This window comes from Galeopterus variegatus, unplaced genomic scaffold (genome assembly GCF_000696425.1).
Source record: "Galeopterus variegatus unplaced genomic scaffold, G_variegatus-3.0.2 Scaffold648, whole genome shotgun sequence".
NCBI classification, from domain to species: domain Eukaryota; kingdom Metazoa; phylum Chordata; class Mammalia; order Dermoptera; family Cynocephalidae; genus Galeopterus; species Galeopterus variegatus.
Window position 1 is genome coordinate 680,374 of NW_007726759.1, and position 26,246 is coordinate 706,619.

Below are 26,246 nucleotides of genomic sequence, written 5' to 3' on the forward strand. Positions count from 1 at the left end.
TAAATTCACACACACACACACACACACACACACACACACACACACACACACAAAATCCGGGAGGTGTGGGGGAAGAAGACTTAACAACTACAACTCCTTGAAGTTGATACAACAAGTAACCAGAAAGGACACTGTTGGGTGGGAGGGGGGAGAGGGAGGAGGAAGGGGGGTTCGGTAATGGGCCACAATAATCAACCTCATTGTATGTCGACAAAATAAAATTTAAAAATAAAATTAAAAAAAGAAAAAAAAGAAAGTGCACGGTTAGATCAACAGAGGTCGATTACCTCCACTGGGAGGACAAAGCAAAGCAAGTCTCCTAGTGATGGTATAAAGAACACAAGCAAGGAGTGTTACACAATATCATCTTCATACATAAAATCCTCAGTTATAGAAAATAAGTATGCTTTGCTTGTAAACTTCCTCATAGGGAGACATTAACAAAACGTGAGTGTTCACAGACTGCTGTATTCACTGACCAGGGTCATAGCAAACTGAATGTACAAACTTCAGGGTGGTGCAGGCTATGCTCAGGCAGCTTTGTAGGGTTGGTGAGGGGCCAGGCCACATGATCAAGAGTGAGGGTTGACTGCCCCAAGACTGTTGTGTAAAGATGCAATTACCAGTCAAATTCTTTTTCACAGACAATTAAACCTATTAATGTAACTGCAAAATGGATGGCCCAGGTCACTGAGCCACTGCAGCTACAAAGAGAAAGAAAAGGCTCTGCCAGTAGGGAGCTTGCAGCTCTTGGGAGGAGCAGTACTCCTAGGGACAAGTGAGTGACATGCGGCCTAGTGGGAAGACGACAACCACTGGTGCTGTGGCAAGAAAATGCGGTTCAGACCCTGCTCTCCCATTTTCTAGAAATGGAATCTTGAGCTCTCTGAGCTTCGACTCCTTTATCTGTGAAGTATGGACAAAAAAGCTTTTGAGTAGGACTTTGTAAGCATTAAATGATAGATAAAGCACCCCAAACAATGCCTGACACATTGTAGGCTCTCAAGAGATGGTAGATATTAATGATAACCAGAAATGTACAACAGACAAAAATAGGGCTGAGAAGATTGTATTTAAGTGTTTCAATGTGAAATTGAATGATGTATGAGGGCATTATTAAATACTTTTGTATTATGAAATTAAAAGTTGCCAGACGGGGGAAGGCTGAGCAGAAAGCTGTAAGGTACACAGGAATTCATTTAGAAAGGGCTTGTATGCTAGGCAAGGAATCATGATTTATGCTACAGAAGGATTTTTATTTTTAAAAAATGAAGTAAAATAATAAGATTCATGTTTTAAAAAAAACCTTTCTGGCAACAGTATGGAGGATGTACTGGAAGAATTTGAAGGTAGAGTTGTACAGTAACACTGCAGGCAGGAGAACCATTTTATTTTCAAGGAAGCATTAGACAATTTTTTTTTAAGGGAGAAAAAAGGGAAAGATATGATGTGTGCAGAAAAAAACTAATAAAAAAACTGCGTGTTTAATAGTTACAGAGGTGATACTAACTATGGAGTTAAGGAATTCTCTGGTAGGCTCAGTCTTGCTCTCTTGCCTTTCTTCTCTCTCCTTGCAAACCTAAGACTGATAAAGGCTTAAAATTCCCCAGGTTGAGTAACCTTGTCGGCAAGTGGTTAATGCCTATAAGTTTGCAGGATTTAGATGCAGCAGGTAGATATGAAAGTGCAGTGCACTTTGAGTGTTCTGTCTTTACTCAATGTTCAGGCCTGCAATAGCAATGGATGGAGCATGGCTATTTTTGCTTCAAAGTCAGCAGCTTGATTTAGCAGAAAGAGCACAGGCTGCAGAGACAGCCAGACAGGGAGGTAAATTCTAGCCACTGTACTTATACTACAGTTGAGTAAATTAATTTCTCTCATATAGTCAGTATCAACTATTAGTGCCTCTCTCATGAAATTCATGTAATGCCAGAAGCAGATGGGACACCAATAAACAAACACATAAGAAATATGAAAGGATGATGTGTGTAGTAAAGAAGAACAAAATGAGCAAGGGGATAGATAGGAACTGAGAACTGATTTTTGTATAAGGGGTCAAGGAAGGCATCCTTGATAAGGTCAAATTTGAGCATACACTTGCAGGAAAAGAGGAAATAAGTCTGAAGATATTTGGGGAAAAAAGAATTGTAGGCCCGGAAAACAGCATGTGCAAAGGCCCTGAGGCAGAAGATGGCTGGAAATGAGCAAAGAAACATCAAGGAAGCAAGTATGGTCAGAGTAGAACCAGGGAGGGAGAAGTGGTGGAGATGAAAGCAAGGGCAAGATGAAAGACCATAGTGGCATTTGCAGGCAGCGTGGAGATTTGCCCAGTAAGCACGGGCAGGCATTCAGGCCAGCATCTCCTCTGATGGATCAGAAGGACAGGAAGCCATCTTGAGCAGGGCAGAGGCACTATCTGACTTGCTTGGGGATCACTAGGGCTGCAGTGTTGAGTGTAATCTGCGGGGGTCATCAGGAGAAGAGATCATTCCAATGGGAGACATTGCAACGATCCAGTAGGGCGATGAAAAGTTTAAGTCTCAGCTAGCAGGTGGAAGTGTGGAGTGGTTACATTCTAGATATATTTAGAAGATGGTGCTCACAGGATTTGCTGATGGATGGCCAAAGTGTGATCTTTGGTTCAAGGAATTTGGCTGGTCTTGTAAGAATAAAACCAAGGAAATAAAGTGCCTGCAACCACTTGAGAACATTAGAGCCTTCCTACCCTCCTTTGGGCTTCTTTAGCCTCTGCAGCTCCAGTCCTCTCCAGCTGCTTGGCGTATGCAGGACACAGTCAAGAACGGCACCGGGGGCTTTTTTGGCTATTACCTACTGCTTCCTGTGTCCTCGACTGCTTGCTTTCTAGGTGGACAAAAATAAAAAGGTTAAAAACCACATTATTTCATATCTATCATCAGGGCAAGCCGAGGCAAGAACTGCTTGAGGTGAGATTTTCTTTCCCAAAACAAGACTGGGGAGATTCGTTGGAGGGTTTCACATTAAAGCAAAGCTAAGCAACACAAACAGCAAAGCAAGCAAGCAAGCTGACAGGGTTTCTCAAGATTCAAAGCCTTCATCCAAGTAGCTTCAACGAAGGCTTCAAAAGTAATAACCAACCAGGGCAGAGGTTTTAGTTCCAGAAGAGAGCAATGAAAAGAAGAAATTCACTGAAAAGTATAAATTCAGAAAAATGGATGAAAAAATTGTGGTTATGTGTACTTAGCAGGATACTTGACATTGGAGGAAAAATCAACCCAGTTGGCTCAAACCTGTTCCTGAAATCTAGTTTTCCATGAATACACCACGAGTGGGGTTTCCATGTTAAGCCAACCGTTAGGAGAGCAGCTTTAGTTTTTCTTAGAATCCTGCTTCTCTGAGCTGTATTTCTACATCAAACGTTGAACCTTGCCCTCTCCTAGGGTTAGGTATCTGAAAGGCCCTTGGGTTTTACATTATGAAGGGAAACTAACATTTATTGGGCTTCCTCCTCCTGTCTGGTCCTTGGTACTCAGTTTAATTCTCACAGTACTACTCTAGGTTGAATATCACTATTTCCACTTTTCAGAGGTGGCACTGGAGACCGAGATGCCAGTTGCTCGCCCTAAGCATTGCCACGGTTACGTAATTTAGCTGAGACACGACTGAGCTGAGACAGATCCCAAGGCCTCTCCTTTTGGCCTCAGCCTATTCTTTCCAGCACATTCTCTTTCACTGGCTGGTATTTTACACTCTCTGATCCCCTGGGTTATTTCACCACTACTCCTAAGCCATTCACTTCCTGTTTTATTAATATGTTTATTAGGAATAGTTTTAGGCAGAGAGAACATTTGATCAACTTTAGGGAGTGTCGCATCTACTTAGCATGACTATTTTCCACCAATCTTAGTCATGACTTCGGAGTCTGCAGTACATGACGAGGCCACACCAAGTAATGAACTCAGGTCAGACCTAACTTCTCCAAACCATTGCTGTGGAACTGGGTGACTGCACGTGTTTGTGTGTGCTTACAAACGTCGTATGTGCGGGATAGAGCTCAGCAGATGGTTGTTCACTGTCCCTTTTATCACTGTCCCTTGGACACCTGTTCCTTTCATCCTGTCCATTTTTCCCCTTGAATTATTTGCTATTTCTACCTTTAAGAAAAGCATAGCTTCACTGGGCGGTGGGGACAGGTCATAATAGGAGACTTCTTCAGAGCTAAAGTGATTTGCTGAAATGGTGAAACTCCACTGCTTATAATTGTGTGTGTGTGTTTTCTTGTCCAAATTAGTCTGCTAGTAGCTCAAGAAGAGGAATGCTATTATTAATTGGTTAATTAATTACACAAAAAGCAATGGAGTGCTTATTATGCACCAGGCATTACCCTACATGCTGTCTTTGACACTAAGCACTCATACACAATACTTGTAACTAGCATGATACACAGTTGGAAATCAATGTATGCATGGAAGAGGCTACAGCAGTGGCAGCAGTTGCTGTGTGCTGTGACTGCTACTGTTACTGAGCTCTCCTTCTGGTGCTCTGCAATTCTGGACGACTCACCATTTTCCACATTAACAAATGGGAGCAGTGACAAAGATGTGCTAAGACACAGAATTATTTAAATACAACTCATATTTGCTGAAAAGATGTAGTATAAAGTATAAACATGGATTATGTCTACTCCATTGCAAAACAGTTGAGAGGCCAGTTAATTATTAAAATATCTTATCCTACTATTTTAAACCTCTGTGAGTTTTTAAATGTGCAGTTATTGAGGTAATGCACTACAAATATTTACAAAGTAGCATATGTTTTGGTTTCTCATCTGATGCTTTGTGTGGAATGGACACCTTGCCAGCATCCCAAAATAGGTAAGACACACTCACATATTTACACATCTTCTGAACCCAGATCCTACTTTATGTTGCATTTTACTAGCTGCATTTTACTTATAATTAACCCAACCTAGGACAGATGTGAGCTTCTTGGGGAAGGACAGAGAAAGGAGATGAATCCACCAATTTATGATTCCTTACATGGTATGGGTGTCTGATTCAGTGAATTATTGTCAGCTTGAAGGCAAATAATTCATTAAGAGATGCTAAAATTGCTATTCTTCATTTTAGGTAAAGTTCACGAGCCAAAACTTTTTTTTACAGATAGTTTTAATTCAAGATTGGGGCAAAAAGATGTTACATAATATTTGGCATTGTAGATACACTGTATTTATTCTTGACTTTATCTCTTATTTGTCCCACCAAACTATGTATATAGTTGATCTTTGTATTTCAAAATAGTCTTCTGACAATGAATTGTATTTTCCAGCTTCAATGATGAGTGGCTTTCTCTGAAAGCCTCTCTGTGCTTTTTTATTTTCCTGCATAAAAAACCCATTTACTGTGTGTTAAGAATTTTCACATGTACAGGTAAGAAGTATTATCATTGTTCCAGTATGCCTGCTTCTAGTATTTATTATCATTCACATTATCTCCATTTATATTCTTATTTCAGTATGTATGAATCTGTCTCTGTGCTGCAATTTCCTGACTATATCTCAATAGTCTAGGTTTTTGCATATTGACTTTTTCTCTTCAGCAGCATTCATAACACCTTCCAAAGTATGGCCAACTTAGAGTTTAATTAACATAATGCTGATTTATTTCCTCCTAGATTATTAATCGAGATGTAGAAATTGTGTTACTAAATTGGACTATTACTATACTGCTATACTTTCCTTAGGATTTCTAGAGATTAAAAGTATTTGATCTGTAGTGAACTAAATTGCTTAATTTGTATCTTTTTGAAAAAAATAAAATTAAAAAAGAATACATACACAGTTCCGACATAGCTCCCAAGACCAAATTTTATTGGTTGAGTCAATAAGGTGCGTTTTTTTATAGACTTTAATTTTTACAGCCATTTTGAATTCACAGCAAAAACAGAGATTTCCCATACATTCCTTGCCCCCACACCTGCCCAGCCTCCTCCACTGTCAACATCCCCCACCGGAGTGGTGTGTTTACTACAACTGATGAAACTACATCAACACATCATTATCATTTGAAGTCGGCAGGGTTCATTTGAGTGAACATTAGGATTGTCTCTTGATACTGTACATTTCATGAGTTTGGACAGATGTATAATGACATGTATCCACCACTGTAGTATCATACAGAACAGTTTCAGTGCCCTAAAAAATCCTCTGTGCTCTGCCTATTCATCCCTCCCTCCCACTCACCCCTGGCAACCACTGATCATTTTACTTGCCTTCTCCAGAATGTCATATAGTTGGAACCATATAGTATGTATGTAGCCTTTTCAGATTACCTTTCTCTTGGCAATGTGCATTTAAGGTTCTTCTGTGTGTTTTCGTAGCTTGACAGCTCATTTATTTTTAGCATTGAATAATATTCCATTGTCTGTATTACCACTCCTTATTTATCCATTCACCTGCTGAAGGACATCTTGGTTGCTTCTTTCTAAGTTTTGGCAATAATGGATAAAACTGGTTTAAGGACCCGCATGCAGGTTTTTGGGTGGACATAAGTTTTCAACTCACTTGGGTAAATACCAAAGAGGACACAATTGCCAAACTCTTCAAAGTGGCTGTACCATTTCACATTCCCACAAGCAATCAATGAGAGTTCCTAATGTGCTACATCCTCGCCAGCATTTGGTGTCGTTAGAGTTTTGGGTTTTGGTCATTCTAATAGGTGTGTAGTGATCTCACTGTTTTTTTAAATTTGCAATTCCCTAATGACATATGATGTAGAACATCTTTCTATATACTTATGCCATATGTACATCTTCTTAGATGAGGTGTATGTTCATGTCTTTTCCCATCTTTTAATTCAGTTGTTTGTTTTCTTATTGTTGAATTTTATGAATTTGCATGTTTTGTCAGATGTGTTTTTTGCAAATATTGTCTCTCAGTCTGAGGCTTGTCTTCTCATTCTCTTGACAGTGTCTTTCATATTGCAGTTTTTAATGAAATCCAGCTTAATGAGAACTGTTTCCATATTGATTGATCTAAATATACTTCTGTTCACTCTGTTTACTCCTATTTTTTGTGTACCCTGTCAAGGTTTCCAGAAGACAGTGTTACTACATGAGGTCAAGGGAGTGAAAATATAAAGTTGTTGGAGGCTCTAGGCTCTAGAGTAGGGCTGCCTGAGTTCCAATCCTGGCTCCTTTATTTCCTAGGTGTCTGATCTTGGGTAAGGTTTTTAACATCTCTGCTATGGACTAAATTATGTTCCCTCAAAATTCTTATATTGAAGCCTTAACTCCCAATGTGGCTGTTTTTGGAGATGGGGCCATTAAAAAGGCAATTAAATGAGGTATTAAGGGCGGGGGGCTGATCCAATAGGACTGGTGTCCTTATAAGAGCAAGAGACACCAGAGAGAGCTCGCTCGCAGAGGAAAGACATTAGAAAACACAGAGAGAAGATGGCCATCTGTAAGCCAAAGAAAGAGGCCTCACCGGAAACCAGCCCTGCCGGCTCCTTGATCTTGAACTTCCAGCATCTCAAACTGTGGAAAAATACATTTTTGTTGTTTAAGCCACTCAGTCGGTGGTATTTTCTTATGGCAGTCCTAGAAGACTAATAATACAACCTCTAAAACTGAGTTTTCCATCTTAGGGGTATAAAAATAGCATGTATCTGATAAGGACTATTTAGTTAAAAAGAATGTCATTTTAACGATTTAGCATAGTATCTGACATATAAAAAGATCTCAATAAATGTTAGCTATTATTTTTTTTAATAAGAGCGTGCTTCATATACTTGTAGTCTAACGGAAGGCTTTTACCTGAAATACATTCTTCCTCAAGGCATAAAAAATGCTTATAAATGCAGAGTGCAAATAAAAAAAATTCCTATATGAAAATACTGCCAGAACAACAATGTAGATGCATTTATTCTCTGATAAAAATGTCTGCCATTATCTGGATATCAAGCTATGCATAATCAACAAAGCAAAAATTATAGATTAAAATGGGAAAATTCAGTAAAAAAAAAATCCAGATGTGCCTTCACAAAACATTTTAATGACTTTCATTTCCATCTTTTAGTCTAAATGTCAAAAATCATGCAGGCACAGTTGAAGTATTTCAAAGGGCAAAACTACTACTTCCCGGCATACAACTTCCTTATACCTTACTTAAGGTATCTTATGACCCTAATTAATTTCCCAGGGTTAAATAAATCCAGACTTCATTTCTCTTCATACATATTGGCTCAATTATTGGATGAGATTATCTACTGGAGAAAGCCACAGATTACTATGTACAGCTCCAGTCTTCTCCCGAAGTATTCAGAACTCTATGTTTTACCAATTATTTCATTAGAGAACAAGTTATAGCTGTTGTTCTTTAAAAAAAAGTGTGTTATTTCCTTTTTAAAAAAAATGAAATTGATATTGAATTCTGCTTATAGGTCTATTCTTTTCTAGATTTATACAGAGTTCTAATATCTTTCTAATTATTTTCTTGGATAAATTAGATTTACTTGTCCCTTAAAAGAAGTGACGTTTCTTCTTTTATAAAATGAGACTGATAGTCGAACAGGTCTAGTCTTTCCATTTTTCCTTTTTAATTACTTTTTAAATTACAGAATCAGTTGCTTCACCTGCTATCATCCTCTTCCCCAAGGTTTTCAGCACATAATCGCATAGTCCACCTTCAAATGAAGACAGGAAGCGGAGGCCTCGGAAGAGCAGGAGGTAAGTTTCTTAGCATTTGTCTTTGATAGCTCCAGGTAACTTATTTCTCCTCCTTCCTGCTAAATGGGGGAATTGTGAATAATAATTAGGGGACCTTTTCCACCTCTGAATTACTGTTTTATGGGAGATTTGGTAAACTTCATCTGAAGAAAGTTCAGATGTTTTATGTATCCCAAATAATCTGCATTCCTCTTCCCATCCCAGTCAGTATTCCCTCAGGTTTTTCCCACCCCAGTAGATAATACCACGATTTTCAAGTCAGAAACCTGGCTGAGTTCCTTCCCACCTTCAGTTCCCTCCATACTCATATTCAGTTCATCATGAAGTCTTACCAGTTTTACCTCTAATCCTGTTTTGCGTCCATCCGTGTCTCTCATCTTCACCCCCACTACTTCTGCCCAAGCCAACAGCTTTGTTCACTGGACTGGTTCAGTCAGTCTCATAATCAGGTCCTCTGATTTCTGTTGTCCTCTTCCCTACAACAGTCTAGTGTCTTCCAAAAATAAAAATCAAAAATGCCACTCTCCTGTTAAGCCTAGTAAAATCTTCCTGCTGCACTTAAAACAAAATCTGAATTCTTTGCTGTGGCCTAAAATGTTCTCAAATGGTTGATCTCTGCCTACCTCATGATATTTCTTCCCATGCAATGCCTTGCACACCATGTTAGAGCCACACTGACCTTTTAGTTTCTCAAACTGCCAAGCTCCTTCCAATGTGTTGAACTATTAAACATGGCTCATGTTGGGAAAATAGAATAGTTTAATCAGGCCCCCTCACCTTAGGTCCAGTTGTGGGTGGTGTAGTACATTCTCCGTAAACAAGTTGTGTGTGTGTGGGAGTTAGTGTGCATGTGTGGTGCCGCCACCTGGTTGGCGTCTACTGCCTTGTGTGTTCACCTGATGCAGCCATGCTCTCAAACCTACAGCTCCAAGGACCTTTTTGCCAGTTACCTAGCTTGTAGACTTGCATGTGAAGGGTCTGTGACCCAGTCTGTGAACGGTCTTGAGGGGTCTGTGAGCTCCAGACCCAGCCCTAGCTTGACAGCCCAATATCTTTTGACACCCCTTTTATGAAAAAGTGGGGTCTATATCTCCCCTGTTTGAATCTGGGTGGGGTTGTGACTGCTCAGATCATAGAGTACATCACAAGTAATGTGATATAACATATCAGTCAGCTCAGGCTGCTGTAACAAATACCACAGACTGGGTGGCTTAAACAAGACATTTATTTTCCCTCAGTTCTGGAGGCTAAAAATTAAAGACCAAGGTGTTGGCAGGTTTGGTTTCTTCAGAGGCCTCTGTCCTTGACTTTCAGATAGCTGCCTTCTTCTTGTCTCCTCACATGGTTGTTCTGTGGTTTTGATGCCTGTGTCCTAATTTCCTCTTCTGTAAGGACCAGTCATATTGGATTAGGATCCATCCATATGACCTCATTTTACCTAAGTTACCTCTTCAAAAGCCCTGTCTTCAGATACAGTCATGTTGTGAGGTACTGGAGATTAAGGCTTCAACACATGAATTTGGGGGCACACAACCCAGCACATATACTTCTGGAGCCAGGTTATTAGAGGCTAGGCATCATCTGTTGTTCACTCTTGAAGCCCTGAGCCACCCTGTAGGAAGTATGACCACCCTGAGGCTTTACGTTATGAGGAAGCCCAAGCCACCGGAGGGGCCATCTGTTGAACCTCAGGTTGACATCCCCAGCTAAGCCTCACCTTCCAGTCATGCTGGCACAAGAGCCAGACGTGTCAGTGAGGTCCCAATAACTCCAGATAACTTCAGCCTCTCGCCTTCCACGTTACCCAGATGTTATGTCTTCCAGGCTGATGCCCCATAATGTGGAGTAGAGCACAGTCATCCTTGGTGGTTCCTGTCCAAATTCTGACCCACAGAACCCAGGAGCACAATAAGTTGGTTGCTGTTTTATGCCACTAGGCTTGGGGTGGTGTGTTACACAGCGATAGATAACTGCAACGCCATCTCCAGGTCTTCACACGTGTGCTTTTCTCTCCCTGGGGTATCTTCTCATGCTCTTTACCATCATCCCTCATGTACCACCTTAAATGGCATCTCCTTAGATCTCTTCTGACTGCCAATGTAAAGTGTCCTCTTTCATTTGTCCTCTAGTTCCCTGATCTTCTCCTTCAGAGCTTCCATAAACATTTATCATTATTTAATTATTTCCTTTTATTTAATCTGTTTCTGCCTCTTTCACTGCACTACTTTCGTTTTAAGTGCGGGAACCACCTCTTTTTTGTTCACTGTGCATAGGATGTGCTCATAATAGGAGGCCATAGGATATTTGTGGAATAAAAAATGAGTGGAGCTGAGTTTTCAAGTTCTCTGGTAAATACTAGGCTAAACTTTTAGTCTATGAACACTAAAGAGTACAGATTTTAGCAAACTTGTAATTAGTTCTGCTAAATACCAACTGGGGAGGCCAACCCACATTAAGGACTGGAGGGTCCAAGGACAGGACAGGAGACCCAGGACCCAAGATCAGCATTCTTGTACACAGCAAGTAGGGCCATCAGGCCATCACAAGGTGAAGACATCAGCATGGCCCTGATCAAGTCCAGCTTCACAATTCCTGAGTCACTTCCTTTTGACGTAACACTTTTTTCCCCCCAAATTTTCTAGCTAATTCTGTCATTATTCACAAGTTATACATTGCTTCAACCTTTGATCCACATGCGTGCACCTCTGCCAAAATCTGAAATGATCTCTGCATAGACGTCTATGAGTGGGCAATGTGAATGGATACATTGATTAAGAGAAAACAGAAATAAGAAAAATGTGACTAAAGTGGCAAAGTAGGTTAAGGAACCAGCTGATTGCCCTCAGACATCTTGGTTTAAACCCAGATTAGTTCAAATTGAAAAAAAGAAACTATGGATTACCCTGCTTTGGAAGTTTGCTGACATCCTACATACTGAGTCAGAAGGGGGGCTCTGTGATGAGGGGTGTAATCATCTTGGGCAATCAAAAACGTTTTTAGAATCCTGTACAGAAAGTTGGCCCATTGAAAGTCATAGAGAAGAGGAGGAAATCGGGAAGCTCCTCTGGTGCCCTTACATATGGACAGCACTGGATGGGAGTGTAATATGCATCTGGTCCTTTCAAAAGACACCTACCTTCATGGTTAGGTTTGGGAAAAGTAGAAACACTGATGTGTTCAACTGTGAAGCAGGAGATTCTTTTCAGGAGGTGATGCCCTCAGAAATGTAGCTGATGTCAGACTGGAGGCTGTGGGCTTCTTTCTGAATGTGAGAGCTCAGGCACATGCTCTGCCATGAAGGCCCTGCTCATCTCCTGACTTGTCGCCTCGGCTTTATGGGCCCCCACTGTGGCCTTTTTGAGCAAAGGGTCTTTTAAATGCTCCTCCTGCTGGTGTTCGGATTCTAGTTCTTGGCTTTGACCTCTTATTCCAAAGTCTGAATAACTGGATCCTTGTAATTCCGAATATGGCTTTTCCTGTTTCCATTGCTTATTCTTTTTATTCCACTTCTAGAGGTCTGCTCACCTCTATTGATTATGCACATTATGGCACATTTGACTTAAAGTCAAAACTTCTAGATTCAAAGGAAAAAAATCAGACGCAAATCACAAATGTTTGGTGTATAAAATAAACTTCTAAGCAATTGGCTACATTTCCCCATTTTCATGCAGCTTCTGTGACTTTTTGCCCTTAAATCTCTTGTCCTATTTGAAATGCAGAAAGCCTTAAAATACCTTATGTGGCTTTTTTTTAGAACACTTTATAAAAGTAAACTTATTGAAGTAACCTGTGGTGTATGTTTTTTTTTCTCGTTCACCCATATTTGCATGGCCTATAATAAAATAATTTGAAGGAAAAATTCCCTTAAATACTTTTTTTTCTATTGGATGGTAAATTTCTATGAGATTCTTTAGTTTGAATGGTCCAGTGATAAGTATACTTAATAAAAATCAAAATAAACAGAAGGTGACTTTGTTAACTGGGGTAACTGAGAAAAAAAGGATGGGAAATTACAGGTATTTATAGAGAACATCTGACAGGGGCTAAATAAACATCTGGATATTTTTATTTCTGTATAAGTCTAGAGGGAAACCGCTTATTAAATCTTCAGGTGACTTAAAGCTGGGAGACAGTATGAATGTCATGTGATAGAACAAAGAATTAAAAAGATCTCGAAACAAAAGTTGAAAATAATGAAAAGAAATGTAAGGTCTTGCACTTAAGGTTAGAAAAAATTTCTTCAGAAATTGTTATTTCATGTGAAAAAATATCTGGACACTTAATTGTCCCCTTGCTACAATTAACAAGGAAATAGGACATGTAAGAAGGCTCTCGCAACTTCTGGCTACATTGTAAGTACAGATCATACAGGGACATCAAAGGAGGTTTCTGTTCACAATCGGCTCAGATCACATCTTGCTATTCATGCTTGATTCTAAGCAGAGCATTGAGTAATGAGCTGTCTCCAGAAGACAGTGACCAGCATCTGGAGGTGTCCTGAAAATACAGTCAAAAATAGTGAAAGGATTTGAAAGTGTACATCAGGAAAAGAGAGGACTTTGGGAAAAATATGAATGTTGTTTATAAATATTAGAAGAAATGTCAAGTAAAGGATGAAAGAGACATTCTGGGTAGTTCTAAAGGGCAGGTCTAGAATGTACAGAAGACATTGAGAAACAGAATTCAACTTGGAGAAATTCAATTCAATAACAGTTTACCTATCTTGTTCTGAGCATTGGAGATAAAAAGGGCTCAATCTCTGCTCTCAAGCTTATATTTTAGAAGGGAAAGCAGTGAAAAAAACAAAGTGACTATTCAATATGATGAATGGTAGAGAGGAAGAAATGGCCAAGCCAGGGAAATCTTTAGGGAAGAGGGTGTGCTTGAGCTGAATCTTGAAAACTGAATACCTACCTGTAGGACGGTGGACTATGGAATAGAGGGGATAAGGCTGCAGGTGGGAATGCCAGCTACAAAGGTGGCAGCAGGAAGCCAGGAGACGACAGTAGTGGTAGGAGATTTGGAAGAGGTAAAACAAATAGGACATGGTGGCTAATGAGGAGCAGTAAGTGGGGTGAAGGAGGAATGCACCCAGGATGACTCCCAAGATCTGTGCTTGGGTGCTCGGATGGCTGACGGTACTGTTAACAAAAAGAGGCAATATGGTGAGCAGGGGTTGTGCAGGGATAAGAGGAGAAGATAGAGCATTCAGTGTTGGGTAAATAGAGCTTGTGGTAGTCAGAGATATCCTCGAACAGATGCAGAATGAGGAGATGAACATCAGAGAAATGGTCAAGGCCAGAGATTTAGATTTATGGGTCATTCAAGTATAAGTGGTAGTTAAAGCCTTGACAGTGGGTGGTGTTACCTGGGATGTGATAGAGAAGATATCACCAAGTTAAAAGAAGGCCAAGAATAAAGTCTTGGGGAAGTCAGTAGTTTGAGGTCAGACAGGAAGAGTGTTATGTCAGGAGTTAATAAGCTGTGTTTAAACACACACAGTGCTTTCCTGGAAAATCCATGATAACGAATTCCTAAATTAGAGATGTTGGGTTTTTTGACTTATGAGGTCATTGGTCTCCTGTGATTCTGTGAATATGAAAAGAGTTGAAGGTTGAGACTTATCCTTGCAGGAGGTTTTATGGATGGGGTCCTGTGATGGTGTCCTGGTCCTCACTCTCCCATGTCTCCAATACCCACCCACGTTAAGACGTATGTCAGAGTCAGTCTGTCTCTGGAATGTCTCAGCCTCTCTGGATCATTCTCTCCCAAGTCGAGAGCAGGGTGTTTGGAACAGTCAGAAGGGGCTGCTCCCTCCTGCCCTTGAAATCACCAGTATACTCGTCAATATCGGTAAGATACTTACACGATTTTCAAGCAACTGAAGGGTGGAGAGTTTCTCGAATCATTATGTAGTGTGTCATCCTTTGCAGAACATTGCCAGTCTAATTTGTGGCTAATAACCCAGTGATCAATGCAGAGCAGTTGCTCTATTGCCTTTCTAAACAGAACACCTTCATTTTGAGGGGTAGGCACAGTCCAGTGTAGTAGAAAGAGAGCAGAGTTTGATTAGGATTTAGGTTCCAAATCTGACTTTATTACTTTCTAAAACTTATTTTCTTCATCTGTAAAATGGGAATGATACATAGCTCATGGGGCTGTTCAGGTAACTAAACAAAATGATAAAGAAAAAACACTTGGAATAATGCATGACATTTAGTAGACTCACCCCTAAATGGTAATTACTATTTCTAATTTTATTGTGGAAAACATATTTTTATCTCCCCTCGTTGTGTGCAAAAATCTTTATCTAGCCTTTAGAGATATACCTATTACATCAGTCCACAAGGATAACAGACTTTAAAGAAAAAAAAAATACACATTGAGGTTATTCAAAGGATTTTCGTGGCACTGATAAATGGGTCTTTTGTCCAGTATAGATTTCCTCCATCACTTCAATGCTCATTACAGAAGCGGCTCTGTTCTATTCTCTCTTGTACAGTTTTTTTCTTACAACAAAGGAAATCAAAGCACCCAAGTTCAATACGATGCAATACAACTCTGATCTAACTACACTGAAACAAAGAGTCAGAACTGAGGGGGCTGTCCAAATTTGCTCTCCTTACACTGCCCGATTAGTGCTGTGAGTGGGAAATATGTTATCGCTTGTGCCACGTGTGCTGCAGCATCAAGGGTGCAGAATTGGGTGAATTGGAAACTTTGTCTCTCATCAGCTTCTTTGAAGATGGACAGACCTAGCACCATCCTCAGAGACCTTGTCTGCTTGCAGCTCACACAAACTCAATAGACAGTACAATGGAAGTCAGCAAGCCCTGAAAAGCATGCTGGCTCCGATAATTAATGAACTCCTGGCAAACAAGGTCCATTGTTTTAAGAGAGGAAACTTCTTAAAATAATGGGCTAAAGTCCACAATAGATGTAGGATGGTGAATAAGTTTGCATATTATTGTTTCCATGGGCAATGTTTTATTGCCTGAAGGGCAGAAAGTACAAAGCACTGCATCAATAGTAAAAATAAAATATCAGTAATGATAACCTCCACAGCACTCCCCACCACAAAAATAATAATAATGTGCGTTCATTAAACCAACAACTAATCACCAAATTCTACAATAGATTACTATACTAGGAGGTACTGTGGACAGAAAGGGGGCCATAGCCTCGGTGTAAACAAAAACTATTAGACATATATATAAACAACCACAGTTTTGGACTCCAAAATTATATACGTACACACATGCACATTCAGAAGAGGGAGAAATAATTACTGGCTGGGATGATCAGGAAAGGCTTCGTGTGGGAAGTAGCAATGAAATGCAGTGAGAAACTATTTTAGAAATAGAAGATGGGATGAGCTAAGGCATGGAGGGCACAAAAAAGGAGAAAGGGAATGACCAAGGGAAGACATGGTAATGTGCCTGCCACAAAGGGCACCCACAGTGGTATCATGTGCAGCAAGACCAGTGGAATATGGTGAGAACAGGATACTGAGGTTGCTGGTTGAGGACACGTGATTTTTCTCTGCAGGTTAGTTGATGGGAAGTATCTGCTCTTGGGTAGACAAATGATACATGATCAAAGGTGTGATTCAAGATTAACCTTACAGTAGTGAAGCAAACTCAGGTCCTTTTTTTGGAATGAGGTAGGATCTGTATGTATGCATAAAGAAACAAACAATATACATAAGCAAACAAAAAAAATAGTGGCAATGTACAGAATAGATTAGATAGGATAGATTAGATAGAACAGATTAGAATGAGAAGAGGGGGAAAAAAACCCGAAGCAGGGAGAACAGATAGAAAGCAGGTGGGAAGATGCAATTCTTGACCCTGAAATTATTTGGATATATAGACTTTGAGTTTTTCTGTAACAGCTTTGGTGACTTCTTCTTAATTCTTCTGTCTCTGTTCCCTATAATCCTCTTGTGCACAATGGTGCAAGCTTGCACAATGGCATTCTACATCCCCAGAAAAGAAGCATGCAGACTGGCCCACACCAGGCTCCAGCTCCTGCTCAGGTCTTCACATTGGGGCTCTGGTGCCACGAATGCCCTGGCCAGCTGGAGACCATGACCACAGTGATGGAGCAAAAGAGAATGAGGCCAGAGTAGGTTTTAGAAACTGGGTCTTAGGTAATTTAGGAAGAGAGAGTTCTAAACTATGGAAATATTTTTTAAAAGGTCTTTCCTTTGGGGAAAAAAAAAAGTTAAGAGCATGAGGTAAATTATTTTTCAACTTTCTGCCTGGAATGGCTCTATTTTTCTCCGTTTCCTCTCTTAATTAGCATGCCACATAGGTGTCCAACTGTTCGTGAACTTTGCTCGTTGGCTTGCACACCTACTCAGAAGATTATCAAAAGGTGATGAGGGGTTCTAGTCATTCTGAAATGAATCTGCTAATTAAATTAATTTTATCTCTGGTTTATTCCTTAGTCCAATTAAGTTTCTAAGCCAATCACATCAGAATAAATCAACCATATTGTTACATAATTCTTTTTAATAAACAGAGTTATAATTATATGAAGGCAATTCTGAGGATACCATATGCTACAAAGCAGGGAACCTAATTTATCTCATTGATTTGGAGAAACAAACTCACTCATGTGTAATAACTTTTATGATCCAAAATTTTAATTCTTATTGCATTATAAAATGTAAAGTCTCTTGCTTGCTTTATAGATCACAGTAAGATTTAGTTTGCAATAGGGCTTCAGGGAGAAAGGGAGGGTATGTATTAGATCTGAAACAGTATGCATAAAGCCATGCTGTAAACTCTGCTAAAGCAGTGTTGGAAACAACCGTGGATTCCTCCTGTACTTTTGAACAGCTGATATAAGTAGAAATGTGAGTGGGGGTTGGGTGGGAAAAAATACGCCTTGAAATAGATCCCTAAAGCGGAGAACCACGTTGGGACAATCCCCTTGCTTCCCACCTCCTTCTCGACATTTTCCTGGCAAGTAATAGGTGCTATATCAACTCCTGGTGCAAATGACTTATTTTAAAATATAACAGAATAGGAATTCCACTTGAGGGATCTAAAGAAGGGAATGAAAACACCTTTGACAACTTGGCCTGACTCTGTGTGGATGCTGTTGACTTCTCAGCTCTGCTGTGGGTGGGAAGAGTGGTGGTCCATGGAAGCATGATGTTCAGGGCCTGCATGGCCTCACACACATGCATTCCATCACTCAGACAGGATGAGACCAGAAACAGTGGAGGAGGAATGTTAGCCCAGGGTCCTGGAGAGCTACCTTGACTTACATCCTCTTTGAAGTAATTTTAGAGATTGCTAGAAAGACAGGATATCATCTCCCACTTTTTTTCTTGTATTTCTCATTAACGAAGTTCTGAAATTGCTTGATCCAAAAATCCCAGTGATTTCCGGAAGAGATACACAAAGAAACTGATTTCTCAATTTTGGATAGCACCTCTTGTCATTTAACTAATTTCCCTATCTGCAGAAGCAGAACCATATGTGTGTATGAATAAATAAACAAATAATATACATAAGAACTCAGAGTCCTAACATGGAATAACCTAAAGACAAATGTTTTGATTTAATTAAGAAAAAAACTAAATTAAAACAGTTCGAGCAGCAAAAATTGATGTGAAAGCAAGGTACTTGGTAGATTACGTACTTTCTGAGTAGTTACATCTAATCCTATTCTGGATTGCTGCTAGCAATGACTGGATATCACCTACATTTGCATCTATTTCTTTCGATTTGGGCAACAGTGGGGAGAATGTTACTGCAGTAAAATGCACTACTGCTAACTCATGGTTATGCCTTCCACAAAATTGAGCGTATTGCTCTCTATTTAGTGGGCCTGCAAAGTCAATCCCCTGCCATCATTAGCTCACGATCCTAGCCAACTGTCAGCTCTCCAAGTGAAAGAGATCAACACAAAATTTGGCTTGAATTGAGCAAACTCATTACCAAGGTATTAATCCCAAGAATAATGAGTCTTGAGCTCAGAATCCAGATTGTTGTATTGATCCCCAACAGCTTCAGCTCTGCGTATCTGACAACCTCACGATGCAAGATGCCTGTGAGCTCACACTTGACTCTATCTTCAAGGTGCTTTGCTGTGATGAAGGTCTGGAGCCCTGAAGGAGATGTGGATTTTCTTTTCTGAAACCTACATGAGTTCAAATACTGAGGAATCCTGGAATGAAGTAAGGGCTCTTTAACAGAGCATATTGGAAAAAACAGGTTGCTTTTGAATAATGAAGAGATGAATGTGGGTCTTATGGCAACACATCAGAATGTATTTCTGACAGGAATTTTCTCACCAATATTTTTGCTGAATATTCATTTCAGAAACCCCTGGTATGACTGTAGAGTCAGATAAAATGAGACTGACGGTTTCTTACCGAGGTTCCCTGACACACCATGAGGGTCCAGTGACAACTGTGGATCCCATGATGCATTAAAGAGACAGGAGTGTGTGTAAGACATCAGCAGGACAGATGCATGAGCAAAGCAAGTGTCCTACTGGCTGGAAGTGTGTCTACTCTTATCAAGCAGGCCTCTGCCCTTGCTGCTGGGCCCAGAACAAGTCAACTTTATTTGATAAACCCAAATAAAAAGAGATAGTGACCTAGTTTAAAATCCTGACTCAAGTTTTGCAAAATGAACAGAGTGTTTTTGAAGCTCAGGTTCCAAAGCTACCCAGACCTAGAGACTGACCTTGAAAACAATGGATTGCATCACAATAGAGATATGGTGGTGATTAAAAATAACACAGGTATTGATTGGTCTCGGATATGGCAACCACAACAGCAACAATATTTTTATCATGCATTTTCACTTCTAAATCCATGGATACTGGTATAATTTAGTGAGATCATTTCTTATATGCAGGACTATGCCATCTCGTAAACATTTGTAACTCACATTTCAAAAAAAAAAAAAGGCCCAAAGAAAGCAATCACAAATGTATTTGTATTTCAAGAGTTATGACAGTGTCATAGTAGTTCTTCTGATTGCTTGTGACAAAGGCAGATAGTCTGCATTAATTGAATAAAGTTACTTAATGCAAAAAGAAATGGATTTATATATGCCACAAGGTATCTCTTTGAAGTCATGCTCATCTGGGCAAGATTCACTCCCAGTCAAAATGCACTGAAACTAATGGCCATCAGGTGGTGAATGGATAAACAAAATGTGGTCTATCCATACAAGGGAATACAACCAGTTTTAAAAAGGAATGAAATACTGCCACATTCTACAACATGGATGGACCTCAAAAATATTATGCTAAGTGAAAGAATCAAGACACAAACAACTACATATTGTACGACTGCATTCATACAAAATGTCCAGAATAGGCAAATCCAAGTAAATCAGGGGTTGCCTAGGACTGGGGAAAGAGCAGGGAGGAGATGGAAAGTGACTACTAGTGGGTATGGGATTTTTTGGGGGGGGTGATGAAAATGTTTTAAAATTAGATAGTAGTGATAGTAGTTGTGCAACTCTGTGAATATACTAAAACCTACTGAATTATATACTCAGAAAGAGCGAACTTTACGGTCTGTGAATTATGTCTCGATGAAACTGTTATAAAATGACTGAACCCATCCTGTTATTTTATGCTTTTACCATGTCTTTAAATATCCTACTCTCTTTATGAACATTATTATTAGAGGACTGACTTGGCCAAATTAAAAATATGTTTCAATAGGAATAGTGTTATGGATTTGTTGTGTCTACTACAATGTACTGTACTTTTCTTTTTTAAGAATGTGTCTCCATAAATAAAATGGGTGACAGTATTTTTCCCCTCACTAGTACAGATAGTCTGTGAATTGATGACTAGCTTCATAGTGGATCTCTTTTCTGTCAAAAGAAATAAAAGGGAAAAAGAAAAGGACAGGCTTTTTCAGAGACAGGGAGTGAAGTAGAATAGTAATTTATTATTATCTTTGGTACTGGTCCTATTATTTTACATTATTCCTTAGAGGCTTGTATAAACTGGCTGTTCCACCGGAACCCAAAGCCACCTACCTCTTAAGACTAGTCTCTTGTTTAGTTCAATGTTTTGGCACTGGGTGAGTGTCCAGGTAATCCTAGCCCCCTACAGTTGCCTATGCCTGTAATCTGCTTCTCCTTGTGTTATCGTCCCTAGCTCTCCTTCCTTCAGGTGCCCCAGACCTCCTTTCTCTTCCGAAATCTCATTTGCTTTAAGGACCTGCTTGAACATATTCCTAGTCGCTTCTTTGGGCACTGGTCCTTAACATCTGGCTTCTGTCACTGGGAGAGTAATAGAGCACTTCCTGGCTCCAGCCCCACCACGTGAGGACTGATGAGTCAGGCTAAGGAAACAGTTGCAGCTGCTGTGATGAGGAAAATGCCAGCCTGATTCCCACCGCACCTCTGCTCCCGCTGCCCCAAAGCCTCACGAGAGCCCTCTCAGGCTGCCCTGCTTGTTTGGGTTGCAGCTGTAGCTGGGAACACCAGGCGCTTAGTTTACTGGGAAAACTGAATGAATAGTGATTCTTGTCTGGTGCTAGTCATTCACTGAAACAGGTTAAGGTAGGTCATAGGGTTTGCACTGGATACTAACAAATCCCTTTCTAAAGTGGTTGTATCACATGATGGAGCTGGAACCAGCATGAGAGTGTCAACTGGCCTAACTTCTGCCCAGTGCACACATGGATATGGAATAGAATCTTTCTGCCAGTGACCATAAAACATGCTGTCAAATACGTATTGGCCACTGAAGTTCCACTTTCATACATTGCCTATGCATTTCTTTCTCCTGTTTTTATTTTATTTTTTTAAACTGGATCGTTTGCCCTTTTCTCTTATGGATTTGAAGTCTCAAACAAGAAGTGAATTGTGTAATAGTTTCTAACAGCAGAAAAAACAATAGATAAACATTAAAGTGCATCAAGAAGAGAGTGGACAAATAAATTGTGGTATATTTATATAGTGCTACACATTATAGCAATAAATTTTTTAAAAAAATTATGTGCTTGAAAGTGGAAAAATCTTGGAAACACAACGTTAGGTTAAACAACCAGTTCCAAATTGATGTTCATAGTATAATATGAGTTATGTAAATTTTGAAAAACCCAGAGACTAGTCCTAAATATTACAGTAAATTTATTTCTATGTATTAAAGTATGTAACATGCCAGAAAAAGCTACTCTACAATTTCAGAACAGCCATCACTTTTTGGGGTGGGAAAGAGGAGAATTGAATTACGGGGTGGACGGAGAGCCGCAGGAAGGTGCTTTAATTGTATCTATAATGTTTTACTTATTAAATTTTATATGCTCCATAGTTACAAAATGACTAAAGGGTCCTAACTCCACCTGGCAACATACAGGCATTCTGCTCACATGGGACCATTTTGGTGACCTAGCCCAAGAGATGGCTAAAGTCACCATCCACAGACTGAAATTCTGGTTGTAGTGCTCATAGTGTTAGGAACAGGGGGCATGGGGGGTGGCGGCACACAAGTGAATTCTTCTTCCTTGCATGGTGTTCTGAATGGACTAAGTTGGCACCTTGAGCCCATTCTAGGAAGGCATAAGGGGACACTGCACATTGAGCCTGTAATAGCAGACAAATTCTCCACTTTCAACATTGACAAAAGAGATGCCCCTTGATACCTATGGAGATCTCTTCGTGACTCCCATCAATCCCTCTAATATCTTCCTGTGCTCATCCCTCACTGGGACCTCAAGAAAGGACAATCTGTTAGGCAGAAGTGTCGCCTGTGTCCTGGCAGGGGCAGTTCCCATTGCCTGCAGGTACCTGGGGATAAAACTCCACAACTGAGAACCTGCTTTGGGGAGAAACTGGCCAACACTTTCCATGCCCCTCACTGCACCTGTCTCCAGCCATGCAGAGGACAAACGGTGACATCTGATTTTAGGATCAGTCTGTGACAGCTCTCAGGGCAATGGAAAGCTTTGTGGCAAGCCCTGCTCAGTAGATGAGGATATTGCTAATCCCCAGGAAGCTAATATTTCTTATAAACAAAAATGCTGAACTGAGCATATGGGAAGGCGACAAGTAGATCACTGCTCTCTTCTGCTCACACCCTGCTCACGCTTGGCCTCTCTTACTTAAAGCCCTTTGACCCATTATCACTGGAAAAAATTCTCACCGTCAATTTCACATTCGAATTCTGCTGTTAGTGTTGTCTTTGTCCCACATAAGATCCCACTACCACCAACTTCCTTTCATTTTTTTCTCAAGCAGATTCCCTACAAAGAAAGGTGTTTTGAGAGCAGGAGACAGCAAAAGACAAGCGACTGTATGATAGACACAATGCCTGGCCCCAATTCTGGTAAGTGGGCAGCCTTTTTTCCTAAACCTTGCAAGAAGCTTCTACTTAAATGTATAGATGCCAACCTGAATCAGGGGTTCATCAAGTATATTATATTTTCCTCCCACCTAAGGTTAAATACTGCACCATGAGGATAACTCTCAATGTACTTGAACATCCTCCTGTTAATGGACATTTAGGTCATTCCTAATTATTTGCTATCATAAACAATGCCGTGATGAACATTTTGTGCACATTTCTCACACATTCTCAGGCTTGACAAAGTCATGACAATTCAGTTCCTATTAAGCCCAAAGGAGATCTGATGGGAGAGAAAATTGGTGCCAGTGCCCAGGGAACCTCACTGGATCTCAGGTGTTCCAGGGCTAGTTGTTGTTGGGCATGAAGTTTGAGGAGGGGCTGGTTTATTAGGACAAGTAGTCAGAGAGGGACATGCCCTAGTTCTGGCACTCTGCTTTGACGCCTACTGGATGGACCACTGTAGAGGATCACTGAAGGTCCAATTGAAACTCTGAATATAATCCCAAAGGTTGCCGAAGGGCCCCACATGGTACACTTGGCCCCTGATTGTGACCTGTCCTTTCCCATCATGGTATTAATGAACCCTCTCTGGAATATGGCACCATCGAGATGCTGGAAACCCTGCTATATCCTGGCTAGCTCTAGGAAGAGTGGGGATCAGAAAGGTGGCCACAAATCTCACCACCCAAAGATGTGGTATAGGATCTTTTATCTGAAATCAGGCACACTCTGGCTGGGCCCATCCTGCCTAGGATATGGCCCTGAGAAGAAGGGCTGGGAGAGTACCTTTCTTCTTATAGTCAGTTAGCCTGACCACAAAAATGTATGCCAAAGACTGATAAAACCCATTTATGGATATTAGCTGTCTTTCCAGAATTTATCTGGTCTGCCTCTCTTTATCCGGTTTTAGTTCACTGTCCTCATCTACCTGCCTTGGACTTGTATTTAGGTCCACACCTCCCCTAGATCTTAACCCTCACCCTCAGGCCCTCTTTGCTCTGATCACCATTTCTGGACTGACTTCTCTAGGATGATTTTAGCATCTTCCCTTGGACATGATTCTTTAAAAAATCTATTTGATTTATTTATTTATTTTTTAATTTTATCAATATACAATGTAGTTGATTTTCGTGTCCCTTTACTGATTCCTCCCTCCCCCTCCTTCTCCCCCCTCCCCCCATCAACATCATATCTGTTCACTTGTCTTAACAAGTTCAAGGAATTATTGGGATTGCTGGATGATTTTTGAGGTTAAGTGAATGGATTTGGAGTTAGAAGCTCTGGATTCCTTTATTGGCTTTTTCACTTACCAGTGACCACATTAGGTCACTTCATGTATTTATTATCCAGTCTTATGCGTGCTGTTATTTGGCGGGCTGTGTGCTAGGTGCTAGTGACCCTGCAGTGTGTCACAAAGGAAGAGGGATGATGAACGATTAAAGTTTGCTTAACTTCTCTAGTCTCAGTTTCGTCATCTGTAATACAGGAATAAACGGTTATACCTATCTGAGAGGACTGTGTGAGGACAGCTGTAGAGCTCTGAGCAGTGTCTGCGAGTGAGATCTCATTGGACGTTACATCGGTATCACCTGCAGGGTGGCACTGCAGCAAGGCACCCTATTGCCCAACGATGCCACTTCCTGGGCTGTCTCCCCACAGTGGGAGACAAGAATGACAGCACGAACACCAAGAAGGTGTGCAAAAAGCATGGCACTAACCAGGAAGATTTACTGAAATGGGTAGAAATGAACTAGAAATGGAAAATTCCTGCATCAGATATATATTTTTTAATTTAATTTTATTTTGTCAATATACAATGTGGTTGATTATTGTGGCCCATTACTGTAACTTCCCTCCCTTCTCCCGCTCCCCTCTCCCTCCCAACAACCTCACATCTGTTCGCTTGTCGTATCAACTTCAAGGAGTTGTAATTGTTGTGTCTTCTTCTTCCCTCCCCGTCCCCCAGTTTATTTGTGAATTTATTTATTTATTTACTTTTAGCTCCCAGAAATAAGTGAGAACATGTGGTATTTCTCTTTCTGTGCCTGACTCGTTTCACTTAATATAATTCTCTCTAGGTCCATCCATGTTGTTGCAAATGGCAGTATTTCATTCGTTTTTATAGCAGAGTAGTATTCCATTGTGTAGATATACCACCTTTTCCATATCCACTCATCCGATGATGGACATTTGGGCTGGTTCTAACTTTTAGTTATTGTAAATAGTGCTGCGATGAACATTGGAGAATAGGTATACCAAAGTGTACACGCACACACACACTAATATACCATGGAAAATGTATTAATTACAAAAGAAAGAAGAAATTGCTTCATCTAAGTAGCAGAAGTAGAAACGTCTAATTACTGACTACTTGGATTAACTTTTAGAAACCAAAGATTGCATGTTACTGCAAACCTAAGAGTAAGAGGAATTGATATACAAAGCAGAGCACTTAAAGTTAAACTAAAAATGGCATTTTAAAAAAAAATTGTGCATTGTGGTCAGCAAGCTTAAGGGATGCTCTGTGATTACATAATAAAGTAGAATAAAGGAAAAATAGTTTTTCATTTTTGTTTCTTTACTGTTTCTCTTACCTAAAGCCTGCAATTCTTATGACTTAATTCATCCAGTCCTAAAGTTTGGATTTGATGAGTAAAGTTATTATTAATGATAATACATTTTTTTTTCCTTTTTGTCTTTTTTCGTGTCTGGCAACGATCGCAACCCTCAGTGTTGCGCCCGTACTGGACCGGGACCGGCAACGGGATCGCAACCCTCAGTGTTGCTCCCACACCTCGCTCAGCCAGTGAGCGGGAACTGGTCTGTATGTGGGATCCGAACCCTCAGCAGGAGCGCCACCACGCTCCCAAGCGGCGCACTGTAGCAGTGCGCCACCGGGCCGGCCCTAATGATAATACATTTTATATTTCTTTATTTTTACCAAATATAACTTGCATATACTTTATCTTATATTATCAATATGTGTTTTAAATTTTCCAGTACTGGATCCTGAATGTATATATTCAGAATAAATTATTTATTTTAAAAAACACAAAAAATTTAATACAAGTTCAAGAATTAGAAATTTCCCTACACTTTTTTCATCTGCCTCTTCATCCCAAGCAGAATTCTTAGTTTTAAAAAAACAGCAAAAATTTTCAAGGTTTTAAGGATACTTACTTGAACTACAGAGAAGA

The 26,246-nt window shown here is 40.2% G+C and overlaps 1 protein-coding gene across 1 annotated transcript in view; it reads right to left on the reverse strand.

Annotated features, from left to right (window-relative positions):
- The window catches only part of NXPH2 (neurexophilin 2), a 114,016-nt gene that overhangs the window by 56,787 nt on the left and 30,983 nt on the right, over positions 1–26,246 (reverse strand). The window lies entirely within an intron of this gene.